Source organism: Thunnus maccoyii, chromosome 1 (assembly GCF_910596095.1).
Source record: "Thunnus maccoyii chromosome 1, fThuMac1.1, whole genome shotgun sequence".
In the NCBI taxonomy this organism is placed as follows: Eukaryota; Metazoa; Chordata; class Actinopteri; order Scombriformes; family Scombridae; genus Thunnus; species Thunnus maccoyii.
Window position 1 is genome coordinate 33026632 of NC_056533.1, and position 16545 is coordinate 33043176.

Below are 16545 nucleotides of genomic sequence, written 5' to 3' on the forward strand. Positions count from 1 at the left end.
ACAAAGCATTCAGGCCAGGTTGAAGCCTTGGCTTTTGACTTTCAGGGAGCATTTTTACACACCTCCACCTCATGTTTTGGAATTTTGACTATATTTAACATAGGTATCCAACAATGTAACAGTATGTAAATTACAAATCACAAAAAGCATGTTATGTTCCCTTTAACAGTAATTTTGACCAATCTTTTTTTAAGAAAAGTCAGTGATGTCTGATTGATTTGAGCCCAAAGATAAAAGTATTTGGATGTGAACCTTACACATTAAACATGTGAATGCTTCCAAGGTGCAATGTCACCCTTTTCTTTGACTTCCCCTGATATGATGTGAATATAAGCACACAGAAGATACACTACACTATTACCCACAGACAGTATTGTGACTAAACAGCATACATTTCCATACAGATTGCATTTGTTTCCGCTCAGCTGCTGCTGAGTAATGAGCAGCTCGGGCATGTAGAAGATAACAGGATGGAGCTCATTTCCATGTACCTGAACACAGTCTTCGGCAATCTTACATTACGTCCCTCTAATACAAGACTCATTTGACCACCTAAAGAGGCTGTCTGCTGTGTGTATATGAGTAGCTGGTTTCACACATGAGTGTGTGAGATCCAAGCTACTGGAGTCTTCTGTTTCATCATTCTGCTTGTAATTATAATAATTGTGACTGTTTCAGTGTTCCACTGCCTGACTGTCTTACAGTGTCTACTCATTTGTACTGGTGAAGACAGCTGTGTAAGTAATTCATTGTAATATAATCCCTACTGGAAGGTTAGAATGCTAACATGCTAAATGTTACAAAGGAAATTCAAGAATGTTAGCATGTTACATGCACAGATTATAGACTAAAAATGATTATTGCCATAACTACACTCTTTCCCTTAACTATACCATAGTTGCCATGCAGATACTGTCAAAAGTGTTTTAAAAATGTTCTTATTGAAAGTGTTCAGGGTTTCACAGAATCATCCAATATCTAAAATCCTGTCTAGAGATGGGATTAATCAGAAAGATGTTTGGTTGTTTTTGGATTCACAGTCGAAGTAGGAACAAGTTTTTCAAAGTGGAACTACTTGCTTGCTTAAGGAAAGATCGCTATCACAGTTAAAAGAAAACAATGTTGACAGTCAGACAGACACATAGGAAAGAACAAGAATTGTCATTGTATGCATGTATGTCTATTCATACTGTTAGACGGTTGAGTTTTTATTGTATCATCTATCTGTGCAAGCAGTAAGGCTGAAGAGTCTGCAAACTTAAGACACAGAATAGACGAGGGAAGAAGTGTAGATCTGATGAATTTTAAAACAATTTCTTGAATAATATATGTTAACTCTGCCTTCCATGGATGACATTTTCAATATCCAATTCTGCCACTTCTTTTTTTCTCTTCACACATTTCAAAGAATCTCCCTTCCTCATGCAACTAAATTTAGTTTACACCATTAAGACTGGTTTAGACCAAAGATTCCTGACAAGACAAAACCGTTTTAGAGCATTGCAGAAAAAAAGTTGCAAGCCGGCTGGTGGTGTCACCTGCGACTCAGCTTGTCAAGTTGCCAGTGGCTGGTTTTAGAACGTAAGGCACATCACCTGTTTCAACAGCCAATCAGCTTGTAGCAAAGTCAGTTGGTCAAGTCAGTAACAATCTGTCAGCTGGTCAAAATGGCAGAATTTTAGGTGGAGGAAAGAGAGGATCACCTCATCAATTTGTTTGAGGAACAGCCATGTCTGTATGAAACAAGCCTTAATATCTGCAATTTGTAAAGTTTCATTGAGATTAGAACTGCAATTGTAGCAAGTAAGTCACTTTCACGATCCTTATTCATGTTTTAAGATGCTACAAAGTATCCAGCTACAAAAAAGCCTGAAAAGCCAGCAGTTAGAATAGATTTACAAAGAGTTGTTGCTATGTAAACAATAGACCATCTCATCTAGTCACATTGCTGTAAACTGGCAGGTTTCAGAACAGACCGGCGCATTGTAAGTAGTTGCAAGTCGTCAAGTCAACTCGTCTCGTCATGAATCTTTGGTCTAAACTGGCCATTAGAGTGATATAAACACAAGTCTCAGTCTCCCTATCTGAGATTTTAAAAGGCACACTAGTCACTGATCTGTAAAAAAAAAAAACTGGACAAGTGATCCAAAGAACTGACTTCTTTTCGACACATTAATTCTTATTAGGAAAGAGGGAACGAACAACAGTCTCCCATGTCAAAGCCACATACTTTGCTGAGCCATCCATCCACCATGACCTTACAAGAAACATCCAATTAGAATTGTGGAACCAGTCCTGTAAGACTATAAACTCTACAGGAATTATAGGAGTTAAACCAGAAGAACTCCTACTGGACTGAGGTCTATATGATATTTTCCAACAGACTGTTTTCAAAATCTAATCAACCTGCTAGAAATCCATGGAAGTCCCTCCAGTATAAATTGATGCTTTTTTCAGTGCATTACAGCCACCTGTAGATCATTGGAATAGTGTGACACCAAGCAGGACTGTGTATTGCGTCACCCGCATGTGCATGTCCATGTGCATCCCTGTGCACATGCACAAGACAAACAAAACCTGGATGCAATTTTCTTTAAAAAAAAAAAAAAACAAACAAAAAAAACTGTTCCATTGCACTACTAGGGGTCAGAAACTCCACAGGGTGCCTTTAAGTCTGCACACGTAACAAAAACACCTTTTGACTGCCTCCAAGGAGGTGTTCCAAGGAAGAGAACACACTACAGTCACTACATCTCCCAGCTGGCCTGGGTACACCTAGTGATCCCCAGAATAAGCTGGTAAAGTTGATGTGTAAATGTGTGTTACAGGGCGAGTTGCTACTACTGCTTTGTGACACATTACTTCTCTTATGTAGTGTATTCATATTTGAATTATACTTTACATTGCCTTGAGGAGGTGAATTCAAAATTAATAAATTTGCATTTGCAGCAGTTTATACACACACACACACACACACACGCTAAAAAAAAACATAATTTGTAAGTAGCAGGATCAGGGTTCCCCAAATTAATTGAAAATTAAGCCCTGAAACGATTTGAATTTGCAGAGGATTTGATGTCAGAGTCTGTAAAAGTGCATCCCAATGTCTTAGAATGTGTGTGTGGTGATATAGGCAGAATATTTCAGTGTTTTTGATTTATAAACAGAGAGTTGTCATGGTATGCACGTATGTCTATTCACACTGTCAGACTGCTGAGTTTTTATGTATTATCTATCTATCTGTGTGAGCAGAGAAGTCTGAAGAGTCTCTGCAAACTTAGGACACAGAATAATGAAGGAGTGCACATCTCAAGAATTTCAAAACAATTTCTTGAATAGTGTATGCTACTCTCCCTTTCATGGATGACTCACATCATCAATATCAAATCCTGAAACTTTCTTTAACTCCTTACGCATATATTTAGTTCATACCAGCACAGTAGACATAAGACTCATTCTCCCTATCTGAGTTTTTAAAAGGCACATTAGTCCCTGACCTGTAAAAAAAACTGGATAAGTGATCCATATTAAGAACTTATCTTTGTTGTGATGGTTCATTTCCCTATTTCTCTTCCACACATTCTAATTTGTTTCACCTTCCTCTCTATGAGGATTTTTAGTGTCTGGCTTTCTGTCGGAGCTGCCTCCCCGTGATAAAACAGGGAGAGGAGCCAACATTTCTCACTGCCAGAGAGGCAGCAGATTTATCAGATGACACATGCAGAGCCAAACATCTGCAAACATACTGCCAAGTTAGCACTAACAAGTACTTGTGGAAACATTAGCTTAGCTGTAATAAAGCATGACACTGTATATGACATTGTTCTGTTTAATATTCTATTCTTAGGTATATATTATTATAACAATAAACATAAATGGATGAATTAAACATAATATTTTTAACCTTCCAGACAATGACACCAATAACATTTTTGTCTAAGACATATCAGATGAGAGAATCATTTCTTAATATGTTGACATTGGATATCAAAACATATAGTACAGACAGTTCTTTAAAACTCTGAGTTTGGATGCAGCTTCTTTCAGTTCAATGGTTGTTAAGCCACAAAAGCCAGGGAAGCTTTAGCACCTTGCCAAGCTTTGGCTAAGGGCGATATGAAAATAGCTTGACTGTACTGGAACTGGCCTTTAAGAGGGTAACATGAGGTCAGACAGAGGCTGGAAACTTCACTCATTTCCTTAATCTGGACAATGGAAACAGCATGTTAATTCTCCAATGTATGGCCAAATTAAAAGAAAAAAATATTCTCTGCATCTGGAGAAAACACAACTTTTACATGAACCTCAAGAGAGGATTTCACACCAGAGATTTGTCTTAATAGCTCTGTTTTTTTAAACACCAGATTTCTCCTGTTTGGATAGTGAATTGCCAGCTTATGTCACCTTTTTAATAATGATACGTATCATTATATTGTAGTAGACGAACCCAGGAACATAAAGAAGTTAGATTCTTTCAGAAACATTTTAGGTAGTTTTAGTCTAACAGTCTATTTGTGTGTATACAAGAGCACACACACACATACACACACATACAATGACCTCTGACCTCAAGGCATAAAAGATGTCAAGAAGAACATGAACAGAACTAAAAAGCCAGCCTTTCCCACCAGCCACAAAAGAAAATGGACAGTTTTGGAATTAATGACCTTTTTCCAGATACAAACAGACTACACCAACCTGGAGTCCCCCTAACCTCCACAGATAAACTAATAAGCCATCCTCCCTTCCTCTACTCACTCACACTACCTCTAGGATCATAAATTTATAGATAAGCCCACATTCCTTCATCTCCCTCTTCCTCCCCTTTTGAGTTTAGTTTTATTGTTTATTTTTACAGGGACAGTGCACAATTAAAAGTAATTGCACCAGAGTTAGCTAGTGGCTAATTTACATCTGTTGTCCCTGAGCAGGTAGACAAAAAACAAACACAGAACAACAATTACACCACATAAAACAACACAATTCATAAGAAGCCATCAGTGTGGGATAATAAATATAATTAATATGATAAATACAATAAATACAAGGTAATCATTGGTGGTGACACTTTTGTGCTGACTTTAGCCAGAGCTTGAGGATGATTTTAAACACTGCAAGTCTCTAATGATCGTGGGTATGGAATTCCACATCCCCACTACTCTAACTGAGAAAGTAGATTGACCAAAGGTTGTCTTTCTGAGCCGTGGTAGTCACCCCTAGGAGATGCTGTAGTCCCACCGGCACTGCCACTGCCAGGATGGGCCAGGCATCCTCTAAGAGGAGGGGGTGAGAGATTGTGAGTAATTTTAAACAACAGGCAAACATCAGAGAAAATCAAAATTGAGAAATTATTATTATTATTAAATTATTACTGATCCTCACTGTTAAATATATGCACACTCTTTTGCTTACATTAAGGGTCAAGCATGAATTAGCTAACCATTCCGACACTTTACTCATTGCAGCTGTCAGTTTGGTTGCAGCATGTTTTTTCAGATCTTGCATGAGTAAAAATCACAGTATCATCAGCATACATTTGGATGTTAACATCTGGACATACTTGAGGAAGATCATTTATATATATACTAAATAAAATTGGTCCTGAAATAGATCCTTGAGGGACCCCTACCGTATAACTACAGTTGTGTGTTTTTTTGTGTTTATTGATGATAAAAATAATGATGATGAAATAATGATGAAAGACTGACAGATGTTTCCTTATGTCAACATGTGAGCACAAGCACGAGCACTAGGACGCTGACTGCACATCATTTAATGGCCACAGATGTCACTAATGAGAAGGAATTTCTGATTCCTACATACAGAACCTTTTATATTTTCTATTTGTTTCAGGTCCTCTAATACAACTACTGACACTGCTAAACATATTTGCTAATTTCTGAAAGCATGGTGCAAAATTCTTCTTTTTATTCCTCATTTTCGTGAATATGTGAATGATCGCAGATGGGGTGAAATTAGGGGAGTAGATTATACTAATGATCAAATCAAGAAGAATGCAAATGTTCTGCCATCAGGATATTTGGGGTGTTGTATATTAAAATTTGGGATTTACTGTAGCTTCTATTGTATTTTCGTACCTGGAGGAGAGATGATTTGTTCAGACAAGCTATCTTGGACATTCCTCCCAGGATACGTAACTGCTTGACAGTTGAATAAGAAGAGCTGATGTGATTTGTTATTATTGATGCTCCCAGAACTCCACTCAGTTATAATTACACATACTGTATATTTGGTAACACGTATAATAACGTGTCATATGCAGGCAAAATCTGAACAGTAATGTCTTTCCCTGTATATATACACACCTTATCTCACGTAACCAAGCCAGCCAACTCTCATAGCAAGAAAGCAAATAAGCCTGCAGTAAAACATCATCAAAATAGCAAATAGGACAGAGAGCAATTATCACTCATTTCTATGATATACAGAATATATGTAGGGTATGTAGCATTCTGTGTTACTTATCTAACTCTTCCAATAGCTTCTCCCTCTCCTATTTCAGCACCTAATTTGAGAACATATCACAGCGTGGCAGCTAAGTAAATTGAGTTTTTCCAACAGGAGTGCCTGTTTTCCATCCTTGCAGGTTGAACTTTGACCCTAAAACCCCTCCGTAGGTGAAATTGAATTGTTACTTTCTGTTTTTCTCAGCACACAATCTCCAGCCTGCATGTTATAATTTGCAAAAGCTCTCACTCACCTTCCACTAAGGTCAAAAAGTCATTTTCTTCTCCAAGGAATCAGTTTCCCAGATTACTATTACAATCAATGCCACCACACCTGAAAAGAGTTCGTTTCACTCACACCACACAAATTCCATTATGAACCAGCCTTTCTCTGTAAAATCACTAATAGTACCAATATCGCAGTGATAATATACAAACAAGTGTTGATGCTCAACTCAAGCTCTCATACTTCTACTTCACAAAGCTGTTTTTATTCTTTTGACAAGTATCACACATCAACATGGTGTCTACAACTGATTTAATTGCACTTAATTTCCTCTTGTAATAATTACACATTTTAGAAAAATGAGCACTTTGGAAATTAGATTGGCATTTACTTTATTTTCCTTACATTCCATTTTCTGCAGAAAACGTTTTGTTAAATCTGGACATCTGTAAATTACTGGCAAAACACTAAAGCAGTAAAGTTCATAATCCTTTAAATCTTGGTTTATGGCATATGCATTTTACAGGTCTGACAACTCTGTTTGAAGTGATACATGTATCAAACACTCAGGACAACAAACTCAACCTGAACCACTACTCTGTTACAAAAGCAGAAGAGGAGCAGTAGAAGTGCTGTATCATTTTACAGCATAGCCAAACAAATCAAGGCTTAAGGGGATTCATCACATCATGTTATTTTAATTCAATAGACAAAAAAACAGTTGTGTAATCAGCTTCTGCCTTCTGCATCATGTCCAGTACATGTATTTACCATCCTCTGTGAATCTCTTGTGCATACGCAACATGAAACCTGAGAGGGAAAGTCAGACTCTGCTGATGACAATGAAAACTACCTGTTGTGACTGTGGTCATATTTTGTTGCAGACGTGTTTCTTTCCATTAGTGTGAATGTATGCACGATCGAGTGTGTGTGTGTGCATGTACAGTATGTAAATTGTAAACTCATTTCCCTCTTCTCCCAACTGGTTACACTTCTTGTATCTGTTTACATGTAGCCTTTGCCACGCTAATGGCTTTTGGTTTTCTGGTATTAATAGGGGTTATTAGGTTATGTTTGTTACTGTCCTAGTTGAATTTGTTTTGTGGCTTTTGCCCACCCTGAGGTTAAATCAGGGCATAAATCCATGACAGTTTCATGTATTTTCATCTCACATTGTAAATAATTTAAACCATTACTATGTTCAGTAATCTGTCTCTGTGGCTGCTTGGAGCTGGGAGATGATGGGGCTTTCTCATGTTGCATCTCAGCAACCCTTAGACGGAGCATAACATAATGGAAACATAGTGTATGGCTATTGCTGAAAAAAATGCCAGCCATGAATTATTTGTCATGATTTCAGTAAAGCAATAACTTAATTTCCCATTTTAATTAACTTATCAGAAAGATGTTTTGATGTGCGACTCTCTAAATGAACTCAATATGCTATTAAAGATATTTCAATGATCTAATATAGATAACATATCTAAATGAAAACAGACAATTAACCTTTATTGAGCTATTTGTAGCTGTTACTGTTAGGACTATACTCAGTAGTGAAAGTATACATATCTGCTGATTTGTATAACTGTGTTTAAGTGTAACTGAGAGTTATGAATTCATTTAGATTTTTTCTTTGTTTTAAATTTTTAGATAAATTCAAGTTAAATGAACCTTCATATTAAATGAAATCACAACAACAACAACAAAAGTCATTTCACTCAAAGGTCTCCACTACTCTCTTTGATTGTTGCAAGTCACAGTTTTTGTACTAATCTTGTCTCTCTGTGAAAGCAAAATTATGTTTTTTTATGGATTGTGTATAATTGATGTTGATGCGAGTATGCAAGATGTGATGATATGCCACCATCATCATAATAACCTTGAAATTCCACAGGGAAGTTAGGTTAGAAGAAAAAGAGACAACTCAGTTTTAATAGGGTGTCTCATTCCTTTTTTTGTTTGTTTATTTGTTTTTTCTTTTCTTTTTTTTTTTTAATTAATGTCACAACACGGTGAAAAATAAATGGTTTTTCCTCTTAATATGTTCCGATAAACACACTGTTTAAAGCGACCACCCCTGGGATGCTGCTTTTTCCATTTTCATAAAGCCTCAAGATTAATTCAAGTCATGCTTCAGTGGTGCACTTGAAGAAACAAAACACCTAGAAACAACACTTAGAGTAATGACTTCATTTAATGGAATGCATTGTTTATAAGTGGTGTTTATTTATCCAGAAATGGATCAAAACAAATAAATAAATAATAAACGGCACAATGAACATTCAAGGTAGGAAACATGGTCTTGTTCATTTATAATGCACCTGCTATTGTTGATAAAACTTTACTCTTAAACTTCTTTGTCCAATCCAGTTTAGCTTTTTTTTTTATCAAGTCTTACGTGTTGTAGAAAAAGTTCTTTGTGCTGAGACTGTTGAGGTGACGTTTATCTCAATCAGCAACAATCAAAATGTGTTCGTATATAAAGAAATTCATGTTTCATCTCAGACGACTATATGCTTTTAAATGTTAAAAACATACAGTATAATATTCCATATAGTATATGTATTGTGAAAAGGAAAAAGAAAAAATATGAAATCTAAACAAATACATACATGACATATAGGTGCATTGAACATTTATATTTAGTAATATTTTGTAGGACATGTAATATATGAAATGGATTTTGTTGTGTCTTGTCATTCTTAAAATATACTTTTTACAGTGTCAAACTTTGCTTGGAGGTGTCTGGTGTCCTGGTGAATAAAAACATCCCAAATAAACAGGCACATATGTGACAAAGACTATAAGGTGATACATATTTTAGGATTTGTTTTATTGTGTCAGGTGACCGACACTGAAGAATCAGAGGGAGACGAACCGATTTACAGTTAGACATCATCTAGTTTCCTGTGTTGCAATTCCTCACAGGTTGGATAAAGCAGAACATACCTCACACCTTTCATTGGAATACAAAAAATTCAGATACTGTGTGATTTGAGTGTATGTTATTTAAAGCTACTATGTGAACTTGAATATTTCTGACTATGGTGCCTCACAGTGGTATCATAAAAGGCACTGCGGGATATGCTACCCCTCAAACCACTCACACATCTGAACTGTGAAGGTAAACGCTTCAATTGAATAAAGGTCTGCTATTAAGTATCCTGTGCCACAGGCTGTACAAGGCTGCCAGAGGCTAAAAATAAAATATTAATCTAAGTTTGTCATTAATTTATTTCTAATATGTTTTGCTATCATTTATATAGTAATACAGTTAGTGTGTTTTAAACATTTTAACACTTATTGTTAATATTCTGACCCCTCACACTCCCCCCCCCCCCCCTACCAAACATCTGAACTACAAATCTATTTTTTGTTCATAAATATCTCACCACTAATTATTAATAAATGTGTGATTAATCCTGAGCTTTCAAAGAGCAGAGAGAGTGTATTCTTTGGGTTTTACACTATTTGTTTATGGAGAAAAAAACATTTGCAATCACACTATATTATGGTCAGATGTTTCCTAAAACGGGAGAACATAACAGCCATTGTGGTTTCAATGAATGTTATTCAACAACACTTTTTAAATGGTGCTTTTTTTAAAAAAAAATCTTTAATAAATACAGGTCAAATTTACCCCAGAACACTGTCTATTTACAAAATTTGTATCAGATGCACTTTTTTATATATATATATTTCCATTTTTTTATATTCTGGATCACTTTCAGACTAAAAGACTGGATGTATTTGGGAATGGACTATGGACTTTAATTCCAAGAATTACTGACTAGTAAATGACTTTGTCTCATCTCTTGTGCATGTCCTGCCAGAGCTGGAGCCACCCTTGAAACTAAGACTGACATAATTTGGAGAGCACGGGCATAGTCTGGAGCCTGAAGTACCAAAACCACTCATTGCTAGCGGGGGAGTGAGAGAAGAGCCTGGTGCAGCAGCCAAAGTAGCAGAAAAGGAGGAAACCCATATCAGGAAGCCTTCAGAGCTGAAAAGATACTGCTGGACAAATCCATCATGGCAGACACTGAAGGGTGAAACCACGCTGATTTGATGTCAGGCTGTTGAGGTGGAGCCTCACGAGGGGTTAACCTAGCAAAGATTGTTAAAGGGTGGAGCACATAAGAAAAAGAAATGTGGTTTGTGTTTCTTCCATAAGGCCTCCTACATAGCTTTTATCAGTTACTGAGCTTGAAGGTCAGATCTAAATCAATTAATTGATGTTAAGATTCAAATTCAGTCAAGATAATCTGAATCTTCTAAATACTTGTGAATGTGTGTGCATGTGCAAGTGTGCAAAGCATGTGCACAAGTTCTTCTAAAGTATCTTATCTGTGAATTACTTCTCTATACTTTTAACTGCTGGAGTGTATTTCCAATTTGCCCAAGAGTCTATTAGCACTCAGTTTCAATTACCACCACTCTAATGGATGTTGACACTGAATCTACTCCACTTGCAAATGCAGGAAGCTCACTTCTTCAGATGAGCAGGAACGTCTCATCAGCAGCTGCAGCAGATGCTTTTGAGATTCGGTGTGACAGCACGAAACCAGATGGCCTGTAGCGTCTGACCCACATCTCAGGAAGTTAGAAGAGATGGTTAGAGGCCTGAAGTCGTGACAGAACTCGCAAAAAGCCATTCAGATTCATAGCAAGCGGCACAGCAGGGTCACCCACAGGACTGACTTTATTGCGTTTCCAATTACCTGCCTGGCACTGGAAGTGCAATTGGACATTTAGTCCTTGATTGAGTGAGAGTATTGTCTTAACCTGTCCAATCTATTTGTAAAAGTTTTTTTTTTTTTTTTTTTTTTGGATTCAAGTCACTGAATAATCGAATGCCTTACATTAGACAACACAGATACAGACATTTAACTGCAGAACGTAAGCAAAAGAGCAAGTATAGTTATATACTTATTATGAGTTATATTTTTTCCACTTTTAGGTTTTGGGAAGAAAAATAGACTGTATACATCACTTGATATTAGGTACTTGGCTTGAAAACTACTTGACTTCTGACCATGATGTTCTCTGTTTAAGTACCCAGGTGCTTGAAACATTGTCATTAAAAGTGTATTTAAGCATTTCAGAGCATGAGCAGGTGTAAGTGAATGTTTAAACAAAATATTGAGTTAAAATGCAAACCATATGCTGTCAAATCTAGCTTGGATGTAAATGCAAGTACAAACACTTCAAATAAGAAAACATTAGTGTCACAATCAAGTTTGTTCGGCATTTCTGAAAACAAATTTGTGTCAGGTGATTGACATGCAATTTGATACCCTCTAGCAAAAAAAGTAGCTTGTGACAAAGTATCTGATTTTCTATAATGTTTATATATAGGTACATTAAAGGGTAGCTAAAATAAGCCCTGATATCTCCAGTTAATTCAATTTGAGATCAGCAAGGAGGTAACCATATTATCAGTATACTTGCGACTGTCAGAATGAAACAAGCACTTGTCTATGGATCTGACTGTTGTGACCCACCACTTGATAATACATTACAATATAAGATCCCTTTGTAACGCCAGTGCATTTGCTGTGAGTCTGAATAATTATAAATAATGGCTCCAAACTTCTCTGGTGAAACTAACTTGCTCCTCATTAACACATATTATTCTCCATGCTTTCTCTTTTTGACAGTCAGTAGTAGTGTGAGTAATATCGGTTGTGAATCTGACAAGCATTTAGGCAATCAGTTCAGAGGCATCACAGACACTCATGGATGAAATTTTTTTCTCACACAGAATATTGACTCTTTCTGAACAGAACCTTCTTGCCAGTTGAATTAGTATCAAACAGGTCTGCAAAATAACTATATGTAACAAATAACTAATAACTGACTATTTCCATAAAGCTACTTTAAAATACTTTTTCTCCTTTAAGTATTTTGTAGATCATGAGAAAGAAATGCACTGCCTAACTGCTCTATTTCAGTTCAAAGAAGAGATAAACACCAACTGAAAAAAAAGAATCCACATAATAACAAAAAAGCTACCTTTGTCTTTTGATATAATGGACTAAATCTACAAAATTCATACTTATTTCTGCTAACTCTTTAAAATGTAATATCCTGAATGTTTTGAGTTATAATGCAGAAGTAAAAAAACGCTCAACCAGAAGATATGGGGGAGATGCGGTGTGTGTAACCAAAGTTAGAGTCAGAAGCACAAAAAGGGGCACAACCAAATCAATTTGATATTTTCCTTTTATTTTGTTTAAATTGTCCAATACAAGCACAGGAGGGAAATGCACAGACATTTCAGCTATGCTTTGCACACTGAAGAAGGCATGAACATAATTTTTCCTCATGTGCTTGTGTTGACAAATTAAACAAAATAAAAAGGAAATATCGTATTGATTTGGGTGTGTGAACCCATTTTGTGCTTTGACAGTTAAAATGAAATATATACTGCTAATAATAGTATTTGACCTATGATGAAATGCTTCACTTCAACTCATAATTTCAACACGTCTGCGGTAAATGTGATGCTGTTACATGCAAGTCTTGCTCATGATGACTTCTGCAAGCTCGAATATACACCTCAGTGTGCTCACTGCAAATTTAGCTCAGAGAGTTGACAACTGCTCTGTGGCATCAACACTCTGACACTCAGTAACATTGTCCATTTCACAAGGCCAGGCTTAACACCTGTGTCTCTCTTATTCACACGCTCACACACGTGTTTGTGTGTGAGTGTGTATTTGTGAGGACTCTAATCCACATAATGCATTCCCTTATCCCCAGCCCCAATCTTAAAGGAGTAGTTTGAAATTTTGGGAAATATGCTTATTTGCTTTCTTCCTGAGACTTAAATGACAAGATGGATACCAACTGCCGGTTATCTTAGTATAAGGTAGGGATGTGCAGAGATCCCAGTATTTGTATTTGTATCTGTATTTGTTGAGGCAGCAAAATTATTTGTATCTGTATTTGTATTCGAATAAAAGTGGAAAGAGGCTTAAAAATCCTGTTTTTGTTTTTATGACACTGTAAATTCTAGAAAATTAAAGTGTTACAATAAATGTTCATAATAAACTACCTTACAAAGGAGGTCCCCACATCGGGTCTTGAACTGGAGTCTCCCAGATCATAGACGACTGCGCTAATTACTGAGCTAAAACTTCACTCATCACCTCATGCAGACAGATCTCTTGCTGTTTATACACCCACAACACAGAGACAGCACACCATGTAATGTGTAGGGAAGAACTTCAAAGGCGATTCTTGCTTTGCACTTTTCATTTATTGCCTATTTTTTAAAACCTAACTTTGTGGAAAGGAGAAGGGGAACAACAGGTTATGGAGAGTCCCTTGGGAGCACTCTGCTTGTGTCAGTAGCTCAGCTTTATCTCTGAGGAACACCCCCAACAAATAATATTTAAAATATTTGTATGAAACAAATATTCATATAAAACCCACTATTTGTGCTTTGCCCAATAATGTATTTGTATTCACGCACACCCCTAGTATAAGGATTGGAAACAGGGGGAAACAACTAGTCTGCTTCTGTTCAGCGCTAAAATATCTGTCTACCAGCACCTCTTAAACTCACTAATTAACAGATTATATCTTGTTTGTTTAATCTGTTCAACAATCAATCCGAAAATATTTTCACTGTCAAGGTCTAACAGTTTCATCCTCACAAAGATAGAAGTACAAGAACACACACATTTGCACCCGCACTCCCTGCTTGTCACGCTTCTTCACATCTTTCAGATTTTTGCTGTAGGTGAAAAAAGGCTCAACCTGTCACAACTACTGGCAATAGTAATATTTCTAAATGTGGATTTGAAGCTGTGATCTACTTTTAATAATATGTCTGTGAGCTGTAATAACATGCCAACTGAGAGTATTGCTTCAGCGTATTACAATATATCTGTAGGCCTTGTGAGTAAATTGCTGACTAAAGTGGCTACAAAATGATAACAAAAGGGTATTTAATGCAAATATGGAAAGACACTGAAACATGTTACTTCAGTTGGGTTTGCATTATGTCAAGGAGTCGCTGTCATCTAGGCAAAAAGTAATTCTGAGAAATGACTGGAAGCAGTATCGCATAGTTGACCACAGTCCAACATACATTTGTATCTATCCAGACATTTTTAAATTTATTCACAGGGCAGAATTCGACTGTCAAATAAATGATGTTTTGAATGAGCAATTTGCAAAATAAGCACATTAGAATTAACATAATAAAACAAGATGACCACATAATAGGATCCAGAAATGTTTATTCTCTACAGCAAGATTGATTGTTTTTTCTTATTACACTTGTTAGGATTCTATATTTATTGATTTCAGTGGTGATGTGGACCGTTGAATATTTTTGGCACTGATTTGTTATTTTGAACACCACTAGCAACTATAACTAACCCAAAGCCCTGGGTCAACTCAATTAACATGACTGACAGCGTGTCGACTGGTACGAGAGATAATCAATACGCTGGTATATAAGATTACAGAGTTGGTGAAGGTGTTGCAACCTGAAAGTGCTTGGACCTTGTGAAATTCCTGGAAGCATAATATGCAAAGCGATAGCAGAAGAATACATGTTTATTTTATTATTGCACATTATTTAATTATTTTTGCCAATTCTGTTATTTTTGCTTATACTGTTGGTTATACAGACAAAGTCATGTACTGTTGTTTCGAGCGACATAGCACGTCATCAGTCTGTGTGCAGCTGTGGGGCAGTGAGTGAGTTGAGTCTATGTTGTGTACGTTGGAAGACATACGAGTTCTGGCTGCTGTCTGAAAAACAAAACATAAAACAAAGAGAGTGCAACAAAGGGTATCAGAGGCTTTCACATCCATTTGGTTGTTTACATTTTACAAAATGTCAGCATAAGTCATCAGCTTCAGTTCCTTCTTCTAATCATTCTGCACTGTGTTGAGCTGAGCTACAGGGTGTTGATGTTTGTCTAGGAATCCCTCCATCCCACCATCATGGTGGTGTTTCTTGGCTGTCAGTCAACCAATCACAAAATGAAATGTGCATTCATGCATACATTTTTCTCCTGGCCCTTTCCATATTACTCAGTAACATGATGTCTGCTGCAATGCAAATACCGTACCTTAGGCAATTTATATTAACATATTAGAGCTCCTCTCGTAATTTTTACAGTAGCGTTCTTGCTCATTTCCAATTCTCATTTCTTGGCCGCATTCCTCTCACATTCAAACAATTATATCCCCTTGATAGTGCCTTTACATACAAAATGACACAATTTTCTATCAGTGTATCACACTCTGAGACAGATATTGCTGTCATGTACCTCAGAGGAAATAATGACTTCTGTCCTGAAGGGGAAACCACAATCTGTCAATCGGAGTATTGATCAGAGAAGCCATTCAGCAGGCTCTTAAATGATATATGTTGTTACCACTGTCTATTTAAAGGTCATCGATTAACCATCTGAGGTTAAAATTTAAGTTAATACCAAGTATGATTTATAAAAATATCAATGCAAGTACACCTCAGGTTCTGTGATGGGCTTGAGCCACTGGGGTTGAAAAATGAATTTAGAAAAGATCAATTCAGAATAATCCATTTTTAGTTTGTCAGTCAGGAGTAATTACACATGCATGCAAATTTACAGTTCTTTATTTTTTATTCTAGGGCCCTACTGGAATATCTTTGAAGATTAATAGTTAAAAAAGCTCCTTATTTATTTTATATTGGGCCTTTATGCAGCCCCTCAGTTCAGCATCTTTCTGAAACAGGCCATTTTAGCTTCTGTCTGTTAAAGCCTCGCTCCCGATTAGCCCACTCTGTTCTGATTGGCCAGCTCCTGGAAGCAACCTCTTGGCAGACTTCCTCTGGTTCTGGAG